Source organism: Chiloscyllium plagiosum, unplaced genomic scaffold (assembly GCF_037043375.1).
Source record: "Chiloscyllium plagiosum isolate Xiang-an unplaced genomic scaffold, Cpla_swu_hap1 HiC_scaffold_21, whole genome shotgun sequence".
In the NCBI taxonomy this organism is placed as follows: domain Eukaryota; kingdom Metazoa; phylum Chordata; class Chondrichthyes; order Orectolobiformes; family Hemiscylliidae; genus Chiloscyllium; species Chiloscyllium plagiosum.
The window spans coordinates 23,250,491-23,273,595 of NW_028270159.1; the positions used below are offsets into that span (position 1 = coordinate 23,250,491).

The 23,105-nt window shown below is 41.3% G+C and overlaps 1 long non-coding RNA gene across 4 annotated transcripts in view; it reads right to left on the reverse strand.

Moving 5' to 3' along the window:
* The window catches only part of LOC122564858 (uncharacterized), a 73,825-nt gene that overhangs the window by 11,710 nt on the left and 39,010 nt on the right, over positions 1-23,105 (reverse strand). For all 4 annotated transcript variants that reach the window (XR_015760777.1, XR_015760778.1, XR_006316027.2 and 1 more), the window contains 2 exons: positions 20,683-20,988; positions 19,864-19,913 (listed from right to left, as the gene is read on the reverse strand). This is a non-coding gene — a long non-coding RNA (uncharacterized LOC122564858). The remainder of the gene's footprint in view (positions 1-19,863; positions 19,914-20,682; positions 20,989-23,105) is intronic.

Below are 23,105 nucleotides of genomic sequence, written 5' to 3' on the forward strand. Positions count from 1 at the left end.
AACATGTGCCTCGACCTTTACTTTTAACCATATCTGGGAGAATTCAGAAAACTTGTTTCAAGATATAAAAGTAAAAGTCAAGGCACTTGTTCAAAAGATTAATTAAATATTTGTCCATAGATGCCCTTATGGAACTTTTCTCTCTGGTACAAAATAAACACTTTAAAACTAAAATTGATATCTGGAAAAGTCATGTCAGGAGCACTGCTCACTCCTTCAATGAAATGAGTTTGAGATAGTTTGGAATGATATACTGCTCTGTGTACACTATAGCGCTTTCTTTCCTTTTTCTAATATGGGAACCATTTATTTCACTTTCAAGCACCATAAGGCGATGACATAAACTGTAACACAGCACTCTCAGACTCTTACTCTGCCAATCCTGTAAAAGGGCACCAGAACAGCGAGAATCAAAATTGCTATTTCGGGCAGTATCTTATCCACCTACATGAAAAGGTCAACTCAAAAGGAAGACCCATGGTCTACAAGAAGTGTTCAACCGGATTTTACACAGCTGGGTGGCCGATCCCAGGCCAACAGGTATGTCATTCTTATTACTGACATTGGGAGCTTTCGTCTTGTGACTGACACTGGGTGTATTACTCCTATTGCTCATACTGGGTGTATTACTCCTGTTGCTGACACTGGGTAAATTACTTTTGCCATTCACACTGGGTGTAATATTCGTGTTGCTAACACTGGGTGCATTACTCCTAATGCTGGCACTGGGTGTATTATGCCTGTTGTTCACATTGGGTGTATTATTCCTAATGCTGACACTGGATTTATTACTCCTAATGCTGACACTGGGTGCATTACTCCTAATGTTGACCCTGGGTGTATTATTCCTAATGCTGACATTAGGTTTATTACTCCTAATGCTGACACTGGGTGTATTACTCCTCATGCTGAAACTGAGCTTATTACTCCTCATGCTGACACTGGGTTTATTACTCCTCATGCTGACACTGGGTTTATTACTCCTAATGCTGACACTGAAATGTACTACACCTGTTGCTGACACTGAGTGGAGTGCACAATGCTCCTGCTCATCTGTATTTTATCAACTCCAGATTTTTGTGGGCCTTGTAAACAGGTGCACTTAGCAGCAATGGAACTCTTCTTCTCTAACATAGGAACAATAATTGTTCCCAGAGGGCAGGGCTCATAATTCCTGGTGCAAGCTAGAAAAATGCTGCATGAACAGCCAAAGAGTCCATTCAAGAATGATTCTGGTATCTCCTGTTGAAGGCCCAGGAGCAATGTGAGGGTTCTTGCCAGGTGGCAGACTTCCTTCTTGATAGGTGATAGCTTGCACTCTGGTATCAAATCTGTTGTAGCCCAGAAGCCCCAGACAAGCTTGGCTATCGCTGCTCTGTTTTCTGCAGAGGAATACAGTGGTCCAACAAAGTAGATAATTCATCGCCTTTTCTCTGGGCCCTCATCTCAACATGTTTTTGTTTATGCTCACTTCTTCCAATGCCCTTCCTGTCAGTTTCCAAAGGATACACGTGTCAGTGTCAAAGCTTGCCATCTTCAAACCTTAAGTGCAGAGGTCCTTTGTATGGATGTATGAATGTCAGTAAGGTTGTGACCCAGTTACCAACTCACTGTACACAAGGTCTTTTGGAATATAGTTATCATCCACTCAATGATCATAGCTGAACCAGTGCAGATATCATTAGCTTAGTTGTGTCTGCTAATGTGACTAGCATGCTCAAGAACCTCTGAACTGGTGATTTGGTCTGCAAATATGGCAAGGATACATCTGAGATGCTGAAGATGAAAATGGTTCAGCCTTATCATCGGCCTAGCATATGCTGTCCAGGTTTCATCCCCTGTAAATGAGTGCACTGAAGGTGCTGACTGGATTGACTCACAGTTTGATTCTCTCAATTAGTCATTCCATATTCTCTTATGCAGCTTGGATACAATAACTGAAGCTTTTGAGATGCATTTGTGGATCTTAGCATCAAGTGACAAATTGATGGTGATTAGGGAGCCAAGGTATGTGAAACTATCAACATCTTCCAGCATCATATTGTCAATGCTGATAGGTGGCAGGATGCGAACATCCTGGGCAATGAAATTTGTCTTCCCGATGCTGATAGTTAAAACAAACTACCTATAGATGTAAGAGTTTGTCTACTTTCCACTGTACGTGTTTCTCAATATCAGCTATAGAAACTCTTTGATGAGGATTTGGTGCACCTTCATTTTGAATCTCAGACATGTCCAGCTGAACAGCTTTTCTTCAGTTTTGGCATGTATGTAGGCACCCTCTTGGGATCTCCTGAAGTGGAGCGAAGGTAATGCCAAAGATTTTAGGTGCCAGTTTGTCCCACTGTGGATCTCAGTGTGTTGCAATGTCGTTCCATCACAGCCGAACTTACCTAATGATGTCATGCAAAGAGGAGACCAACTGGATCAACTTCAGCGGGGAGCTAATTTTGTCCAGTGGCTTAAATAGATTGTCCCTTGCTCCGATGATCAAATGCCAAGGTGAGATGGATGAAGGCAATACCACGCGGATTCCTTTGTTCCCAAACTTTCTCTTGCAGCTGCCATACGGGAAGAATGTAATTTTTGTGGATCTTCTGCTTCTGCAGTCACATTGGGATTCTGGACGATGCATCTGGAGTCTAATAAGAGCACATAAGCAAATAGATTCCCTCTTACAGTCAGGTATCAAGGGAGATGCCTTGACAGTCTTTGTGATTGCTGCATAGGATCAAAGTCTTTACATTCTGGAGTTTAAATCCTGGGGCACCACTCCTTCCCTCCAGCAAGAACAATGGTGGTTGTGATGTGTTGGTGCTACAGCAGTGCTGGTTTCCCATTCTTGATGAGATAAGGCTACATTGCATTAACCCCTACAGTTTTGCCCATTGAACACATTATAGTTTTGCTAAATTCCATCACTGCCGAGCTGTTCAGCTCTGCTTTATTTCTTTCTAAGGTGCATGGAATTTTCTTAATGAAGCGTTCTCTATGGAGTACAAGTGAAGATAGTTTTCCACCTACTCCAACTGTTTACTGCAGTTGATGATGACCTCCCATACGTTTGTTTTCAAAGGAGCCATTTTCTTTGTGGATGTACCTATTGTTTGTTTTATCCCTTCATTCATGTCCCTGGCATTCTCTCTGTCAGAGGATATCTGGAGGTTCTGGCTGAGTTGTAACAGATATAATTGGTGCACCATCTAGCAATTGATAGACTTGATGGTGAGTGGCTTTGAGTACATTCAGAGTTCTGTTGCTCAGACTTCTCTTGTAATTCATGAAAACAAATCACATTGCTTCATTGACAAGTTTTATTACAATGGTGTTAACTTTGAACCAACCAACAATTTTGCCCTCTTTCATACCATTCATTGAGAATATGGTATTCTGGATTATGTCTCATATGTTTCATATTTTGCTTCTGCACTACATATAGAATGCTCAACGATGCCAATTCAATCAAGTGACAAACAAATTGGATTTATTGGGTAATCAGTAAAATGGACATTGACACTAAAGTAGCTTCTCTGCTTTCAATGAAAGAACTTCAAGCGTTGTCCCTTCACCCTAGTGCACACTAGTGATCTTCTTCATCATCATCAGTACTGTGGCAATTTCATGCATTGAAAATACTGTTCAATGAGCAATAACTGACGATGATCAGATTCAGGTGACACCAATGCCTGAATCCTGAGCAGCTCCAGTATGTCTCCTTATTGTATGTTTGTTCTGAAACAGGGTACTTGTTACACAGCTAATGGAGAGAGACCAAAAAAACCCTGCAGATGCTGGAATCCAAGGTAGACAAGCAGGGGTCCCTCTCTCACTGCCACAGTGCCGTGACCTCTTCAGCCCTTCTGCTTGTCTACACAGCTCATGGAAGCCGTAAAGTTCACAGTCTCTGTCCACACTCATTTTCTTTCCAAAGCCAGGTTTTCTAAGAATAGGAGGGCCAGAACTCAAGGTCTACATCCACTCCTCTGTTGAGGTCACTCAGTAGATTCAAGATAATTTGGGTATTCTGCTGATATCAAAGTCAATCTCTTCACAGAATTGATCTTTCACCTATGCAATGGAGATTAACTGGCTTTGCTAAAGTTGAGAGGTAAATGGAGAGAACACGTTCTGAACCATGTGGGGGTTTCTATCAATGAGAATAGTGAGTTCCTTATAGTAAAGCTTGCACAGTTTTCATGGTTTCTTTAGAAGTCTTCTCATGACAGATGAATGTGTAATGTTTTTTATTTCAGTGATCCACTGAGCTGGGTCTTTTGAAGGAATGTTCTATAGATGTTCAACCTGGCAATTTCCATGTCAATTACAGCTATCTTTCGCACATAACTGGGCGGCACAGTGGTTAGCACTGCTGCCTCACAGCACCAGAGACCTGGGTTCATTTCCCACCTCAGGCGACTGACTGTGTGGAGTTTGCACATTCTCCCCGTGTCTGTGGGTTTCCTCCGGGTCCAAAAATGTGCAGGTTAGGTGAATTGGCCATGCTAAATTGCCCGTAGTGTTAGGGGCAGGGTAAATGTAGGAGAATGGGTCTGGGTGGATTGCGCTTCAACGGGTCGGTGTGGACTTGTTGGGCCAAAGGGCTTGTTTCCACACTGTAAGTAATCTAATCTAAACTGATTAGCTGCAAGTCAAGTGTCATTTGAAGCATCCATTGAGTAGATGTATCACAGCATGTCAGCACCTTACTAGTCAAAAGCTGCTTGACTTGAGTTGGGTAATGGCTGACCAATTATCCTCACCAGAGACAGCATGTGGCACTCATCTTTTACACTAATGGAGTTGGATGTCACTTGTAACTGCTGTCTCCTGTTTTACATGAAACTGGAATGTTTAAAAACCCTGGACGGCCAGACATCAGGGTACCCCTTTTGAAGATCCTGGTTGAGTCCACAGAAATACAGTGTTCTATATTGTTACAGCAAGTTGTCTGACAGATAATATATTTAGCACCAGTGGGCCTTTGGATTCCATTCCAGGTATTTAGTTAGGGTTTACTCCCTTGCCCTTCAAATCTCCCGAGGCATCAACAAGGCAATGGAACTGTTCCTCCTGTTTGATTGGTGAGTGCCTGGGGATGTCCACATTCCAGTAATCGTATAAGCTGCCTGTTTAGGGCCACCCCTGGGTTCCCCTGAAGCATTAGCCAGGGACCCAGGTAAACTTCTGTGTGTTGTCATGAAAGAGCATAGTAGATGGATTGCCAATGGAGAGACTGTTCTGACAAGAGGCTTACACATTTAACTCTCTTCCACACATTACTGCAAGCAAGTGGCGTGGACAGAAATTGAGAAGCAAGCTAACCACAACTGCAGCAAGTATGCTAACTCTCTTCACCCACACAGTAGAGGCACCTGCTGAACACACAAACCTAAAGGGGTTAGAACTTGGTTTAGTGGGCAGGTTACAAGCAGCTAGCCTGGTTGGAATAACGATAATGTAAACAATTGGCAGAGGATGAAACAGTCTTGACTGTTTCCAGCCAATAGATCTGCTGTTGCATTGCATGTTTTCTGAAACCAGCTGAACACTGAGTGAACCTGATTCTGATGGGGAGCATGCAAGAAGATGCAGGTGCAACCTGGGCCGGGGAAATTACAAATTTCTTTTTCTTCCTTTGCTCACTGGATGAGGGCATCACTGGCCAGGCAACATTTATTGCCCATCCCTAATTACCCAGAGGGCAATGTTAAGCGTCAACCATATTCATGTGGGTCTGGAGTCACAAGTAGGCCAGACCAGGTTAGGACAGCAGCTTTTTTCCCTAAAGGGCATGAATGAATTAGTCAATGCTTGTGTTCTCTCGTTCTGTTTCACACTGTGATTGGGAAAGTGCAATGGAAGTCCTCGGCTTGGTGTAGAGAGTGTCTCAGTAACTTCTCCAGTGCAGGGGTGGATTGAAAACTATGCAATACCTCCTGCTAAAGGTGGAACTAATCTGTCACATGAAGGTTAAGGGCTCACCATCATTCTCACAGCTACATGCAATGTTCTTCAAGCTCTAATGCAATATTCCAGTTATGGCTGTAGCAGATGATGTAGCTTGGTAAGAGTTTTCACTGAGCACCTTGCACTCTGGGCTGTATTCCTCAGTGAAGATGAAGTAGGAGAAGTATGCTCTGAAGACCTGGTGAGGACATGGGGCTGTGCAGTGTTCTTCTGCTTCTCCTCCTTCTCCTTCCCACTGTACCTGCTTTCACCTGGTCACCTTGCCAACTTCCAGGCCCACCTGATCACATTTAACATCCTGATCACATCCTGTAGAAGGATGTGAATGCCACTGAAACAATCCAGCATCAGATCAGTGCCACATGAAGCTGAGAAAGTTAATCAGGTGGCAAGTCATTGGAGCCCAGTACCATGGAGATGTTCCACAATAACCAAAGAACTCTTACTTAAAACATTTACCAGGCACCTTATTTTTGGGATTCTTATGAGACCGGGCAAAGAGTGGTTCCAGGAATGAGAGCTAGTTTGGAGAAGTTGTGATTGTTATCCTTAAAGAAGAGATTTGATAGGCGTGTTCAAAATCCTAAGGGCTTAGAAAGTGTAAATAGAGGGAAACTGTCCTCATCGGCAGAAGGGTCAAGAACCAGAGGACAGGATTATAAAGAGGAGTGTCAAAAGACCCAATAGCATTTTGAGGAAGCACTGTCTTACACTACATAATGAACAATTCCAGACATTTGGTGAATCGGAATACACTGCCAGACAGTGTGACGTATAAAATTGTGGTTTGCCAAAGGGAATTGAATAAGCACTTCAACAGAAAGTTTGGGGAGAATGGAATTAACTGAACTGCCCTTGCAGAGAGATGGCATAGATCTGACATGCCTAATGGCCTCCTTCTGTGCTATAACCGTTCAATTTGAAGAGTACTGGCATGTAGTTTTTGCACCTATGGAGACTTCCAATATGGAGGGTGGCCCAATTCTGGTGATTAACATGTGTATGAACCCCCTCAACACCCCCCAACCCCCTTCCCCACATCCCCCACCTGCTGTACTGGATGCTGAAGTGCTGTTTTTGGGGCTTGAAAGTGAGAATGCATTTTGAATTTTGAGGCAAAGTTTCTACTTAAGCAGAGCTCCTCAGAAATTCAACAGACAAGATGTCTTAATGGAACAGATACCAGAGAAATTGGTTCAATTTTCAATTCAGTTCTTTAAAATTACGATGTAAAACCCTGGTTGAAATTGATTGCCCAGGATGATTCAGAGACTTAGTTCATTTCTGTTGATTTACATTAAGTGTATTTGGAACCCACAGGCTAACAAGGCCTCACATTAGGCGTGTCCTTCCAATTACTCTGCAACCTACTATATGTTCATCTTGACCACAAAGTCAGCACAAATAAAATATTATTTCTGGTCTTTCATCATTGAAACTTGTGCATTAAAATTTTATTACCACTTAGTCATGACAGAAGTTGAATTGCTCTTCTGTTCACTATGGTAAACCAGTAGATCACAAATAGCATCAATTCTTTGACGAGAACAGGTCATTGAAAGGGCTGAAATAGGAACATATTTTCAAGGTTATCAATGACAGGGAATTAATCTTCTAGCTATCAAATTTACAAGTATAATAGCTGTTTTGGAAGGGTGCAAGAGCAATAGTGTACCTCCAAATTATAAAACTTGCTCTTTATTTGTTTTAAGAATGCATTACACAGCCTATGATCATTTTGTGTTTTGTCAAAGAAGTAACTCTGATAGCAGGACGCCTTTACAATATTTCATGTGACTAATGGCTAGTCTGTACAGAAAATTGAAGGGTGATCTGATTGAAAGTTTTAAAATGTTAAAAGAGTTTGATGGTGAAGGAGACCAAGAAGGAAGTGATGCAATTGAAAAATTACAATCTGGCCATTTTGGACAATATTCTGGAAACGCCTTTCCCACACAATAGGATATCGAAAGTTGGAACTCTGTTATAATCATACAGAACAGAGGAGGCCCTTCTGCCCATCAAGTATGCATTACCAAATATAAACCACTATCTCCCAGTCCCACTTCCCCATACTATCCACATAACCTTGGGTGTTATGCCATTTCAAGTGCTTAAGCGTTTTTTAAAGGTTGAGGATTTCTGCCTCAACTACCCTCCCAGGCACTGTATTCTAGACTCCCAGCATCCTCTGGGTAAAAACATATTTCCTCAAAACTCCCCTAAACTTCCTTCCTTTCACTTTAAAACGATGCCCCCTTGTCATTGACCCTTCAGGGAATTGCTGCCTTCTATTCACCCTGTCCACGGCCTCTCATAATCCCTCAATCAGATTCCCCTTCAACCTTCTCTAGTCTAAAGTAAACAGCCCCAGCTTATTCAGCCTGTCTTCATCGCTGAAATACTGGAAATGCAACTTCCTGCTGAATCTCTTTTGCATTGCCTCCAGTGCATCACATCCTTCCTATAGTGTGGTGCCCGCATCTGCAGACAATCCTCCAACTGTAGTCTAACCAACGTTCTGTGCAGCTCCAACTTGTCCTCCCTGCTCTTATAATCTGTGCCACAACTGGTAAAGGCAAACATTCAATATGTCTTAACTACCCTAATAATGTGTCCTACCATCTTTTGGGGATCTGTGGACAAGCACCCCAAGATCCCTGTACGCAACCTAATATCTTGCCATTCGTTGAGTGCTTCCTTACCTTGCTCCTTCTTGCAAAATGCATTACCTCACATTTATCCAGAAGGCAGTAGATGCTAGGACCTTCAGAGCTATCAAGACTGAGATTGATCAATTTGCTTTGAGTATTAGCATGGAATATATGGAGTAAAGCCTCATAAATGGATTGGAGGTAGATGTCCCGATCTAATTGAAAGATGGTGCAGAAGGAACTTAATGGCTGACTCCTGTTTTCCTTTTGGTGCATTCTGACGGCCTTCCAGCATGTCTCCCAATGGTTATCATTCAGATGTGAGTCTTAGTAATAAATCTCAATTGGTTGTTCAACTGCAGGGTCACCACACCTGTCCTCAGCGAACAGACATGTGCAAACACAGTCAATCACTGGATCATGATCAGAGTATCCTGGCTGATCGTTCCAATTCTAAAGCAGATATGCTGAAGATAAGTATAGCACTCCCATTTGTCTCCCACCTGTACAATGATGTTAACAAGGTAATAAACCTTATTATTTCATATTTGCCTGATCTTATGTAGAGATGTGCGTAACAAAATGTGAAGGCTTAGAATGCTACCAAACCCTGCTACACATTACATTTATAAGAAGAAATAGACAGACACTTCCAGTGTTGGCTCAGAGAAAGCTTGTTCTTTTGAAACCAGAAATTACATAGAAACATGGCAGATAGCAGCAGAAGTAGGTCCCTCGACACCCTTGGGTTTGCTCTAACATTCAATATAATCACAGTTGATCATTGAGCTCAGTACCCTAATCTCACCCTCCCTCCATATCCCTTGATCCTTTTAGCCACAACAGCTATATCTACCTCCTTCTTTAAAACACTTTTCTGTGATAGTCAATTCCACAGGTTCACCACCCCCTGGATGAAGAAATTGCTCCTCCTGTCAGTCCTAAAAGGTTTATCCCTTATCCTTAAACTATCACCCTTGGTTCCATTGGGAACATCCTGCTTGCATCGACTCTGACTAGTCCTGTTAGAATTTTGTAGGATTCTAATAAATTCTCCACAATTCTTCTAAACTCCAGTGAATATGATCCTAACTGACTCAATCACTCCTCAATCATCAGTCGTGCCATCCAAGGAATAAATTTGGTAAACCTTCGTTGTATTCCCTCCTCAGCAAGAACAACTTTCCTCTAATAAACAGACCAAAACTGCACAATATTCCAACTGAGGCCTCACTAATACACTGTATAATTGCAGCAAGACATCTCTGATCCTGTACTCGAATCCTCTCGTCATGAGGGCCATCATACAGTTTGCCTTCCTTACTGCCCACTGCAGTAACTTATAATGACCTTCCTTTCAATAATCTGCCTTCCTATTTTTGTTATCAAAGTAGATAATGTAATTTTATCCATATTTTAATGCATCTACAAAAATGTGCTGATTCACTCAGCCTATCTGAAAGACACTGCAACATCTCTGCATCCCCTTCACAGCTTAGCCTTCCCTGTAGCTTTGTGTTATTTGCAAGTTTTGAGAATAATTTAGTATTGATTTTCGCATCTAAATCATTAATATATATTGTAAATAGCTGGGGTCCTAATACCAACCCCTGCTCCATTTTGCAGCAGCAGTGGGTGTGGTGAGAGCAAGGAGCTGAGTGGGAGTGGTCGAATTAAGCTCTGGGAAGGTGAGTGAACTGATAATATTTGGGCAGTGGCTACCCAACCAGCTGTCATGGTGCATATTGGCACCAATGAAATAGGTTAAAAAATGGGATGAAGTACTACAAGCAGAATTTAGAGAGTTTGGAGTCAAGTTAAAAAGTAGGACCTCAGAGATACTAATCTCAGGATTGCTACCAGTGCCACATGCTAGTCAGAATAGAAATTAAAGAACTGGCAGGATGAATAAGTGGCTTGAGAGATGGTGCAGGACAGAGGGGTTCAGATTTTTGGAACATTGATTCATGTTCTGGGGGGAAGTGAGACTATTACAAATCGGATGGTCTACACCTGGGCAGAACTGGAACCAATGTCCTAGGGGGTGCTTTTGCTAACGCTGTTGGGGAGGGTTTAAACTAATGTGACAGGGGAAGGGAACCAAATGAGGGGTTAGTGGACAGTAAAGAAGCAGTAACTAAAGCCTGTAAGGAACTAGATAATGAAGTCAGCGTGACTAAGGGGAAGAGTAGGCAGAGAGCAGATGATGTACGAATAAGTACAGATGGCCTGAGGTGTATTTGTTTTAGTGCGAGAAGTGTAGTAGGAAAGGCAGATGAACTTAGGGCTTGGATTAGTACCTGGGAATATGATGTTATTGCTATTACTGAGACTTGGTTGAGGGAAGGGCAAGTTTGGCAACTAAATATTCCAGGATATCGATGCTTCAGGTGGGATAGAGAGGGAGGTAAAAGGGGTGGAGGAGTTGCATTTCTCATCAGAGAGGATATCACAGCTGTGCTGAAGGAGGCCACTATGGAGGACTCGAGCAGTGAGGCAATATGGGCAGAGCTCAGAAATAGGAAGGGTGTGGTAACAATGTTGGAGCTGTACTACAGGCCTCCCAACATCGAGCATGAGAAAGAAGTACAAATATGTAAACAGATTATGGAAAGATGTAGGAGCAACAGGGTGGCGGTGATGGGAGAGTTTAATTTTTCCAACATTGACTGGGATTCGCTTAATGTCGGAGGTTTAGATGGAATGGAATTTGTAAGGAGCATCCAGGAGGGTTTTAGAGAGCAGTATGTAAATAGTTCAACTCAGGAAGGGGCCATACTGGACCTGGTGTTGGGGAATGAGCCAAGCCAGGTGGTTGAAGTTTCAGTAGGGGATTACTTTTGGAATAGTGATCACGATTCTGTGAGTTTTAGAACACACGTGGATAAAGATGAGAGTGGTCCTGAAAGGAGAGTGCTAAATTGGGGGAAGGCCAACTATATCAAAATTCGGCAGGAGCTGGGGAATATGGGTTGGGAGCAGATGTTTGAGGGTAAATCCACATTTGATATGTGGAAGGCTTTTAAAGAGAGGTTGATTAGAGTGTAGAACAGAAAAATGTGTTGCTGGAAAAGTGCAGCAAGTCAGGCAGCATCCAAGGAGCAGGAGAATCGACGTTTCGGGCATAAGCCCTTCTTCAGGACCTGAAATGTCGATTCTCCTGCTCCTTGGATGCTGCCTGATCTGTTGCGCTTTTCCAGCAACACATTTTTCAGCTCTGATCTCCAGCATCTGCAGTCCTCACTTTCTCCTAGAGTGCAGAACAGACATGTCCCTGTGAAAATGGCTAAGTTAGGGAACCATGGATGACAGGTGAAATTGTGAGACCAGCTAAGAGGAAAAAGGAAGCATACATAAGGTCTCGGTCACTGAAAACAGGTGAACCTTTGGAAGAACATCGGGAAAGTAGGACCAATCTGAAACGAGGAATTAAGAGGGCAAAACCAGGCCAAGAAGTATCTTTAGTAAACAGGGTTAAGAAAAATCCCAAAGCCTTTTATTCGTATATAAGGAGCAAGAGTTAACTAGAGAAAGGGTTGGCACACTTAAGGACAAAGGAAAGTTATGCATGGAGTCAGAGAAAATGGATGAGATTCTTAATGAGTACTTCGCATCGGTATTCACCGAGGAGAGGGACATGACGGATGTTGAAGTTAGGGATGGATGTTTCATTACTCTAGGTCAAGTCGGCATAAGGAGGGAGGAAGTGTTGGATATTCTAAAAGGCATTAAAGTGGACAAGTCCCCAGGTCCGCATGGGATATATCCCATGTTAATGAAGGAAGTGAGAGAGGAAATAGCTGGGCGTTAACAGATATCTTTGCAGCATCCTTGAACATGGGTGAGGTCCCAGACGACTGGAGAATTGCTAATGTTGTCCCCTTGTTTAAGAAGGGTAGTAAGGATAATCTACGTAGTTATAGGTCGGTGAGCCTGGCATCAGTGGTAGAGAAGCTGCTGGAGAAGATACTGAGGGATAGGATCTATTTATATTTGGAAGAAAATGGGCTTATCAGTGATGGCAGCATGGTTTTGTGCAGGGAAGATCATGTCTTACTAACTTTATAGAATTCTTTGAGGAAGTGACAAAGTTGATTCATGAGGGAAGAGCTGTAGATGTCATATTCATGGTCTTCAGTAAGGCATTTGATAAGGTTCCCAATGGTAGGCTAATGGAGAAAGTGAAGTTGCATGGGGCCCAGGGTGCACTAGCTAGATAGATAAAGAAATGGCTGAGCAATAGGAGACAGAGAGTAGTAGTGGAAGGGAGTTTCTCAAAATGAAGACCTGTGACCAGTGGTATTCCACAGGGATCAGTGGTGGGAGCACTTTTGTTTGTGATATACATAAATGATCTGGAGGAAGGTATTGGTGGTCTGATTAGCAAGTTTTCAGGTGACACTAAGATTGGTGGAGTAGCAGATAGCAAAGGGGACTGTCAGAGAATGCAACAGAACACAGATAGATTGGAGATTCAGGCAGAGAAATGGCAGATGGAGTTCAAACTGGGTAAATGTGAGCTAATGCATTTTGGAAGATCCAATTCCAGAGCGAACTATAACATAAATAGAAAAGCCCTGAGGAAAATTGAGTATGGAGAGATCAGGATCTTCAGATCCATTGTACTCTGAAGGTGGCAATGTGGGTTGTTAGAGTGGTCAAGAAGGCATACGGCATGCTTTCCTTCATCAGACTGTCGGGTATTGAGTACAAGAATTGGCAGGTTATGTTACAGTTGTATCAGACTTTGCTTTGGCCACATTTGGAATACTGTGTACAGTTCTGGTTGCCACATCACCAGAAGGATGCTTTGGAGAGGGTACAGAGGAGATTCACCAGGATGTTGCCTGGTATGGAGGGCACTAGGTATGAAGAGATGTGAGTAGATTAGGATTAATTTCATTAGAAACATGAAGGTTAAGGGGGGGGGAAACCTGATTAAGGTCTACAAAATCATGAGAGGTAGAGACAGGGTGGATAGCAAGAAGCTTTTTCCCAGAGTGGGGGACTCAATTACTAGGGGTCACGAGTTCAAGGTGAGATGGGAAATGTTTAAGGGTGCACACTATGTGTGCAAAGTTCTTTATGCAGAGGGTTATGGGTGCCTGGAATGTGTTGCCAGCGGAAGAGGTAGAGGCGGGCATGATTCATTCAATATGTATCTAGACAGATACATGAATGGACAGGGAGCAGAGGGATATAGATCCTTGGAAAATAAGTGACAGGTTTAGATAGAGGATCTGGATCAGCACAGGCTTGGAGTGCCGAAGGGCCTGTTCCTGTGCTGTAATGTTCTTTGTTCTTTGTACCCCACTAGTCAGTTGCCTGCCATTCAGAAAAGGACACAATTATCACAACTATTTCTACTCTTTGCTTCCTGTCTGCTCATTGATTTTTAAACATTTCAATACATTACCCTCAATCTATGCGTTTAATTTTACATGTTAATCTCTTACATGGGAATTTGTCGAAGTCCTTCTGAAAGACCAAATAAACCACAACTACTGGCTCCCTCTGGTTCCTTTAGCACTAGCACAATGGTGGCATAGGACTTGAAAACTCTACCCTAAGCAATGCCGTTAACCTTGAAACCTCAGGGGAATGTACATGTTTAAAACCTGAAAGGGATATGTGCCATCTTCAGAACAGCTCATTGAAGTTTAAAAACCAATTTAGAATTATATAATCCCTACAGTGCAGATAGAGGGCATTCAGCCCATCAGATCTGCACCAATTCTCCGACCAGCACCCCGACCCAGACCAACCCCACCATCCTGCATTTCTCATGGCTAACCTACCCAGCCTGCACATCTCTGGGATAATTTACCACAGTCAATCCACCTAACCTACACATATTTGGACTGTGGGAGGAAACTGGAGCACCCGGTGAAAACCTACCTAGACACAGGGAGAAAATGCAAACTCAACGCAGACAGTCACCCAAACCTGGAATCAAGCCCAGGTCCCTGGTGCTGTGTGGTGGCAGTGCCAATCACTGTGCCACCATGCTACTGTACACATGCACCTTTAACATTGTGAAGTGTCCCAATTAAGGCACATCAGAGGAGCACCATCACAGAATATCTGAAAGGAAGCTGCATTCCGAACTATTGGCACAGGAGAACAAAACTTGATCAGAGGAGAGTTTTACAAGGGTCTTAAAAGGAGAGCAAAAGGTGGCGGTACAAAGAAGACGAGGAAAGGAATTCCTAGCACAGTGCTTCCCACTGCAATCCCAATCTTGAGGCTTGAAAATTAATGTGACCACTTCTCAGTGAGAACAGAGTGGGGGCTTTCGGGACCGTTGAAGTGGAGGCACGGCTATAACAACTCAGAAGGAGTTCCATGGCTGGCATTGTTGCAACCATAAAGCTCATGAGCACTCTTGGGGTCACAACAACCACTTTGGGAAGCCCTGTCCCAGATCCTAAGTTGCTGAAGGTATGCCCAAAGAGTAAAGAGATCTAGGGAGGTTGGCATCTTTGGCAACATAGTAACTGTATTATTTCAAAGAATTTTATTATCACATAGAGAAGAAGAATTGCATTCCTATTATTAGAATTGTATATCATAATCTAACAGTAGACACACAGCCGTTCTGTTCAGATTTGCTGAGCACTTGGTCTGCAGATTACAATTAGAAAAGGGTTGACACAACTCAACTCAGTTAAGTTTCAAAAACATTATTCTGCACAACATGACCTGAACTTTAGGGCAAATAAGAAACAAATGAAAATATAATGGTTTTGGATACTCTAGAGCTCAGAGGCAATTGCAAATCGACATTGTGCAACATTTGTTGACATTGATGCAATACGAAACTCAGAGGGGTGTGGAGAAGCTAATATCAAACATAGAGTATTGGCTTAGTTGTTGGAGGTAGTGGGTTATGGCCTCCACAATGATTAGGCAAATTGACTCGAAGCTTATTAATTTTATCTAATTTGTAAAGACTATCTTCTTTTGATTTGGTGCCTTCCAAAACTATGGACTACAATAAGAAAGGACTGCTTTTGAAAGCATGAATTTGCCAGACAGATACATACTTTCACAGCAAGGAATTTGATACTTATTGGGAACTGCTTTTGATGCTGTATGTTACTACAATATGCAGACAATCAGGAGCCGAGGAAATCTTTATAAGTGAAGCTGATTGATGCTCAGTTAGCTGAGCAAGTTGGAACTGGAAATAAGGCACAAAGACTCAGACAGATATAGAGACAGACACAGAACTGTGTACTGCTGTTGTCCCCAAGAGAAGCTGCCTGTTCTCTGCAGTAAAAAGGATCAGTTAAAGTTGAAGAAAACCATATACCTTCTCTGCAGCAATTACTGTGATTTTGACTTTTGAATTGATAAATAAGAGATATTTTCCAAATGAATCAGCCACTCTGAACTTCTTGGAAACTAACGTAAATTTTCAGAGAAAAACAATGGAACACCAAAGGCCAGGCTAGGCAAAGAAGGATATTTCAACATAAGAATCAGGAGGCAAAGACCACTGCACTGATTTTCCAGTTTTTCTTCTATGCCCATCAATAATCTATTTCCTTATTTGTTTGTCTGTGTTAGTTTCTGTAAGGGAGAGCTTGTAAGAGGACTAGACTTATAATTAGTAGTGCTACATGCCAGTGGTATATATCTGTTTGTCTGTAGCTATATTAATTACCTATAAGAAAAATCATCCCTGTTTAGTACAGAAATCTGGTCTGTGCTTCCTATCTACCTTGATCTGAAAGTCAAGTAAATTGGGGAACTGTTCATACCTTAAAAAAACTTTAACATTTGGTACGATTTCAGAAGTAGTGAGGCTCGATTTAAGGCACGCCACATTGGTGGGTCAAAACATGCTCCATTGTAAATTCACATATTTTGCCTCAACTAAAAATGTATTAATTTTACTTTATTCTCCATAGCTAAATGGCAACGTTGATGGGATGTTGAGAAGCAGCAGCATGGGAGGTTCTTTAGTGACTGGCTGAGGAACCAGCAGATGTAGAGCTGAGGTATCACAGCACCATCACTGGCAGAAAGGTGAAACTTCAGGAGTACAGATTTCCATTAGCAATTTCCCTTATCACCATGGGTAGTAGAATTTACAGGAGAAATGCATAAAGACAGAACATTTTTTTCATCTATTAGAGATAATACTTTTCCGTGGCACTTCAAATGTCAGCTCTACTCAGAGAGATGAAGAAATGCTGTTATAAAATGGTACATTTAGCACCCACTTTGCTCATTGTACCTCAGGCATTAAAGTATGGAAGGATCTGTGGTTACGTCCTCAATTGTTTCATTCAGATTTTATACTTATACAACAGTGACAAATGAGAACTCAATGACAATGAGCACTGAGAACATTTACCAATAATAGAAGCAGAAAGAGAACAGAACAAATCACTCAAAATGACATTTCAAGACCCTCTCGGCCTCAACAAGTCAAATTGAGCAGGAAAACCATTAGCAGCGCTTAATTTCTAACTTCAGAGAGATTAACACCATGAGAAACATAGGCAAGGCTAGCTTTTCATTTTTAATGTGTTTATATGAAAATGCAGTTTTCTTCATGAAAAAAATGTAGTCATCATCCATAATATCATACGTTTTCCCCAAAATGATTTGATAAAGAAAACAAAAAGTTGAATTTTAGAATATGTTTAAGTTAAACTTTTTCAAGAAAATGATTACCTGTCACTTGAGAAAGAGAAGGAAGCAGGCAGACAGGTTGCAGGAAATGGTTGCCGTGCCTGAGTTTCAATATGTTTATAATGAGAATTCAAAAACAATCTGTATTTAAATCCTAACTGATGTATGTAGCTTCAGTAAGAAAGGGAAATGATAATTCTTCAGGTACTACAGAGGACTTACTTCACCATTTCAAGGTAGATGCCCGAGAGACAGAAAATGCTGGCATCTTGTGCGGAAAGAGAAACAGTTAACAACTTGAGTCCAGCATGACTTTTCTTCTTCAAATGCTGCAGGACCTGCTGTGTTTCTCTGGCATCATTTTTTTTTAAATTTTAGATCTCCAGCATCCACTGTACTTTACTTTTATCATAGACAGCTTAGAATGCTTTTTCCAGATCTGTTGACTTATAGATCCACATTTTTCTTATATTTCTATCCTGATATCTAAGTTCTAAAACCAAAATGTCCTCTGCCTCATCGTAGCTATCACAGCCCTAAACTGACATTTTGAGCTGCAAAAATAGTCAAATGAGTAAACAAGGCAAAGGAATATACAATAAATGGCAGGATGTTGAAATTGTGGAAGAAGCGAGTGATCATGGATTGTATTTCAACAGATGACTGAAGGTAATAAGTCAAGTAAATGTGATGGTTGAAAAGGCAGAAGGGACACTTATTAGCCAAGCCATAGAATATCAAAGGTTGTTCTACAACTGTGTAAAACCCTAAGTAGGCCACAGCTATAGTACTGCACACAGATCTGGTCACCACGTTGTAGGAAAGCTGTAAATTTAACAAAAAAGGATAATGCAGAAATTTAAGAGGAAGTGATCAGGACTAGAGAATTTAGGTTATGCAGGAAGATTAGATTGGAAAGGTTGGAAAGGAAAAGGCTGAGGTGTGTAAAAGTTCTGAAAAAGAGTCATGTCAAACTCAAAATGTTTCTCTCTCCACAGATTTCTCTCCTAGACTTGCTGGTGTGTTTCTCCAGAATTCTCTGTTTTGTTTCAGATTTCCAACATCCACAATGTTTTGCTTTCATTCAAGTGTATGGCGGTCTTAGTTAGAATGGATAGCAAAGTCTAATAAAGAGATGAAATGGATATAAAGTAATTGGTTGAAGGATTAAAGGTGAACTGTGGAGAAATATTTTCACCCAGAGGATAGTAGGGATCTGGAATTCAGTGTCTGATTCAGGTGATAACAACAGAAACGCTCATCTCATTTAAAAAACACTTGGTTATGCACTGTATGAGCTGTAATTTAGAAAGTTATTGATGAAGAAGCAGAAAGTGAGATTAGACTGGATAGACTTTTTTATCTAGCACAGACATGATGGGACAAATAACTTACATCTTTGATGGAAATTTCCATGATTCTATTGATTGTCAAATAACAATAAACTCTGCTTTACCCAAGCAGGTGTTAATTAAACAATAGTTAAAATTTATGGCCCTGATAGGACCGTAGCTTGATTTTGTAAAAACAATATATTTTCTTTTACATATGATGCTCTGTCCTTTGAAAACAATATATCATCTGACTTATTGTAAAAAATACTGAGAGAAATGATGCATAAGATACATATGTCTATCTCAACAAAGAGACACACTCGTTAAAATCTTGCAATTACTGTGTAGCCATGATACTCCAGATATAGGTTGCACCAAATCCAACAAATAAAGAGACAGAACTTTCAGTCTGAAATCTGAATTTATTGCAACTATCCTCTGATTAATCATAGGAATTTATAAATAGCTAATAATTGCCTGACTTAGTCTATTTAGAGCAGTGTAGAGGCACAGCCAAGAGTAGAAGCTAAACATCATTACCCAAACTACATGTTAACAATGCCCTCAGAGACCTGCTCTCTGTTTAAAACTGCTCCTGTTTTGCCTTCCGTAGTCAAATATTCTATGATGAATGTTACAGCAAATACCAAACAGATCTTTGCTCAAAAGAGGAATTCCTGCAATCTTAAATATTCAACAAATAGAAACCATAAATTAAAGCTATATATCGATTGGAAAAACAAATATGCAAATTAGAAAAGTTTCATTTCACCCGACTCCAGTATGACAGCTTTACTATCACTGTTGAGGTATGGAAGAAATTTGGAATGAAGGCTCAATTTGATGAATAAAAAAATTGATTGTATAATTCAATTCCAAATTTTATTGATCCAGTATTAAACACCATTGATATTCATTGCTATCCACTAAATTCGAATGTTCTCAATTTCTTACCATTTATTTCCATTACATAACATTTATATTCAACAGAATCACACTTCATGCATTTCTAAGCTCAAACACGGTTCTAGGATTTAGAATGAGAATGTTACTGTATTATCTAGCTGCTAAATATTGGTCAACCGATGAAAGCTTTCACATGCAGGGAGCAGCACATTTCTGTTATTAGGACTGGTTAAAAAGAAATTGCTGACTAGCCACAGGTATGAAACTGGGCACAGTGTTTGAGCCACATAATTTCAGTCATGAATGCACAAGTACACGATACATGTCAAAAAAAAGTAAAGTTGCCATAGCCTTACCAGATTCACTCTTGTCCATTACAGAGTCCAGTAGCACCATGACGACTTTACTGATCAGAGAGAGAGAGAGAGAGAGAGAGAGAAAGAGACAACTGTTTGCAGTTTAATGTGAGGGTTGAGAAGGCATGTTGAACAGAACCCACACTGTTAGTATCACTCTGCATTGCAAACCAGCCAACTGAGCTGTTGGATTTGCCAAACAAATCATAGAGTCCCACCAGTGTACAAGCAGGCCATTCAGCCAATCAAGTCCACACTATCCCTCCAAAGTGCATCCCATCCAGATCCACCCCCTACCCTATCCCTGTAAACCTGCATTTTGCTTGGTCAATCCACATATTTGGACTGTGGGAGGAAACCAGAGGACCCCGAGGAAATCCACACAGAATGTGTATGTGGAGTTTGCAGTCACCCAAGGGTAGAATCGAACCTGGGTCTCTGGCACTCTGAGGCAGCAGTACTAACCACTGAGCCACAGTGCTGCCCTTTATCTGCCATTGTTGAGCTAGCAGGGGATTAAATGGCTCACATTATAAAAAAAGAAGTTTGATATTTTACTGTGCATCTTAAAATCAGATAAACAAAAAAGGCTAAAACTATATTCTGTATGAATATATAACAAATTTAATGAGAGTGTTAATTGATCATCTTATATTTATAAATCAGAAATGCAATTAGCCACATCTGGCTAGTTGGTTATGTATTGGACTACATTGTTCTAGCTTATTCACTATTTTCAGACCAGTAAGTAACTTGATGTCGGAGAGTGAAAATTGAATTGATTTTCTAATTGGTTGTCTCCTGTGAATATGCCCATACCTTGGCCACTTTTCTGTTTGGGATCCAAAGAATACATTTATTGAGATTAGAGGAGAAAGTGAGAAATGCTGGAGATCAGAGCTGAAAATGTGTTGCTGGAACAGCACAGCAGGTCAGGCAGCATCCAGGGAACAGGAGAATCGACGTTTCGGGCATAAGCCTTCTTCAGATTTTGGGTATTCCTGTAGGTTCAATCAGGTGGGAGCTCGGGCTGCCTCATCTGCATCACATTGGAACCATACACAGACCAAGAATTTGTGGATAACAGACTGTCTGATGAAACTGCTGGATCTTTCTTATGATAACCTATCAACAGAAAAGAGAAAAATAACAGAAATATGATGTTAGCCAGTTAGGATTCTCTAACCTAGCTCTGATAAGACAATAAGATTGAGTCTGGTCTATTATCCAATGAGACCATGATTGGTCTGTAACTCTCAACTCCACTTTTATCCCTTATCCACATAATCCTTGATTCACTTACTGATTAAAAAATCTGTCTATCTCAGCCTTGAATAAGCTTAACAAAATAGCCCTCAGCAGAAAAGAGTTTCACAGACTGACTACATTCGAAAAGAAAATTGTCCACCTCATCTCTGGGTGACTCCCTAACTCAAATAATGCCCTCTGGTCTGAGACTTTCCCAGAAAGGGAAACAATCTCTCTGCTTGTATCATGTCAAACCCCCTAAATATTTCATGTGTTTTAATCAGTTCTCTTCTCATTATTTTAAATTCCAGCGAAAACAAGCCCAACCTACTCAAGCTCTCTTCACAAGAAAATCCCTACATGCCTGTAATCCAATCTAATGAAACTTCTCTGGACTGCCTCCAATGCGAGGAGATCTTTTCTTAGATAACGGGACCAAAACTATTCACAGTATTCCAGCTATGATCTGACTAGCACCTTGTATAAGTTTAGCAAGACCTCACTCATTTTATACTTAATCCCCTTTCCTGGGATGGGGACATTCAGAACTGGAGGGCATAGGTTTAGGGTGAGAGGGGAAAGACATAAAAGAGACCTAAGGGGCAACTTTTCCATGCAGAGGGTAGTACGTGTATGGAATGGGCCGCCAGAGGAAGTGGTGGAGGCTGGTACAATTGCAACATTTAAAAAGCATCTGGATGGGTATATGAATAGGAAGGGTTTGGAGGGATATGGGCCGGGTGCTGGCAGGTGGGACTAGATTAATTTGGGTTATCTGGTTGGCATGGACGGGTTGGACCGAAGGGTCTGTTTCCATGATGTACATCTCTATGACTCTATGACTCTAAGTAAAGGCCAACAGTCCATTTGAATTCCCCATTACCAGTAGAACTGCAACAATAGATTTTTGTGATTCATGCATGAGGACACACCTCAAATACATTACATCCACTGGTTCATGAAAGGCAGGTCATATTTAACTAATTTACTGGAATTCTTTGAGGACATTATGAGCATGGTGAACAATGGGGAACCAGTGGATGTGGTGTATATAGATTTCCAGAAGGCATTTGACAAAGTACCACACAAAAGGCTGCTGCATAAAATAAAGATGCATGGTGTTATGGGTAATGCTTCATCATGGATAGAAGATTGGTTAACTAACAGCAAGCAAAGAGTGGGGATAAATGGCTGTTTTTCTGTTTGGCAATCAGTAACTAGTGGTGTGCCTCAGGGATCAGGGTTGGGACCTCAATTGTTCACAATTTACAAAGATGATTTAGAGTTGGGGACCAAGTGCAATGTGTCAAGGTTTGCAGATGACACTGAAATGAGTGATAGAGCAAATGTGCAGAGGACTCTGAAAGTCTGCAGAGGGATATAGATAGGTTAAGTGAGTGGGTAAGGGTCTGGTAGATGGAGTACAAATTTGAAAAATGTGAGATCATCCATTTTGGTAGGAATAACAGCAAAATGTACTATTATTTAAATGGTGAAAAATTGCAGCATGCTGCAGAGGGACCTGGGTGGCCTTGTGCATGAATCACAAAAATTTGCTCTGCCGGTGCAGCAGTTAATTAAGAAGGCAAGTGGCATATTGTCCTTCTTGGCTGGAGGGATGGAGTTTAAATATAGGGCAGTTATGGTGCAGCTGTATAGGGTGCTGGTGAGGCCACAACTGGAGTACTGTGTACAGTTTTGGTCTCCTTACTTGAGAAAGTATTACTGGCACTGGAGGAGGTTCACTAGGTTGATTCCAGAATGGAGGAGGTTGCCATATGAGGAGAGATTGAGCAGACTGGGATTGTACTCATTGTAATTTAGAAGAATGAGGGGGATCTTACAGAAACATATAAAATTATGGAGAGAATAGCTAGGATAAGAGCGGGGAGGTTTTTTCCATTGGTGGGTGAAACTAGAACTAGGGGGCACAGCCTCAAAATGAGGGGGAGCAGGTTTAGGACTGAATTGAGGAGGAAGTTCTTCACCCAGAG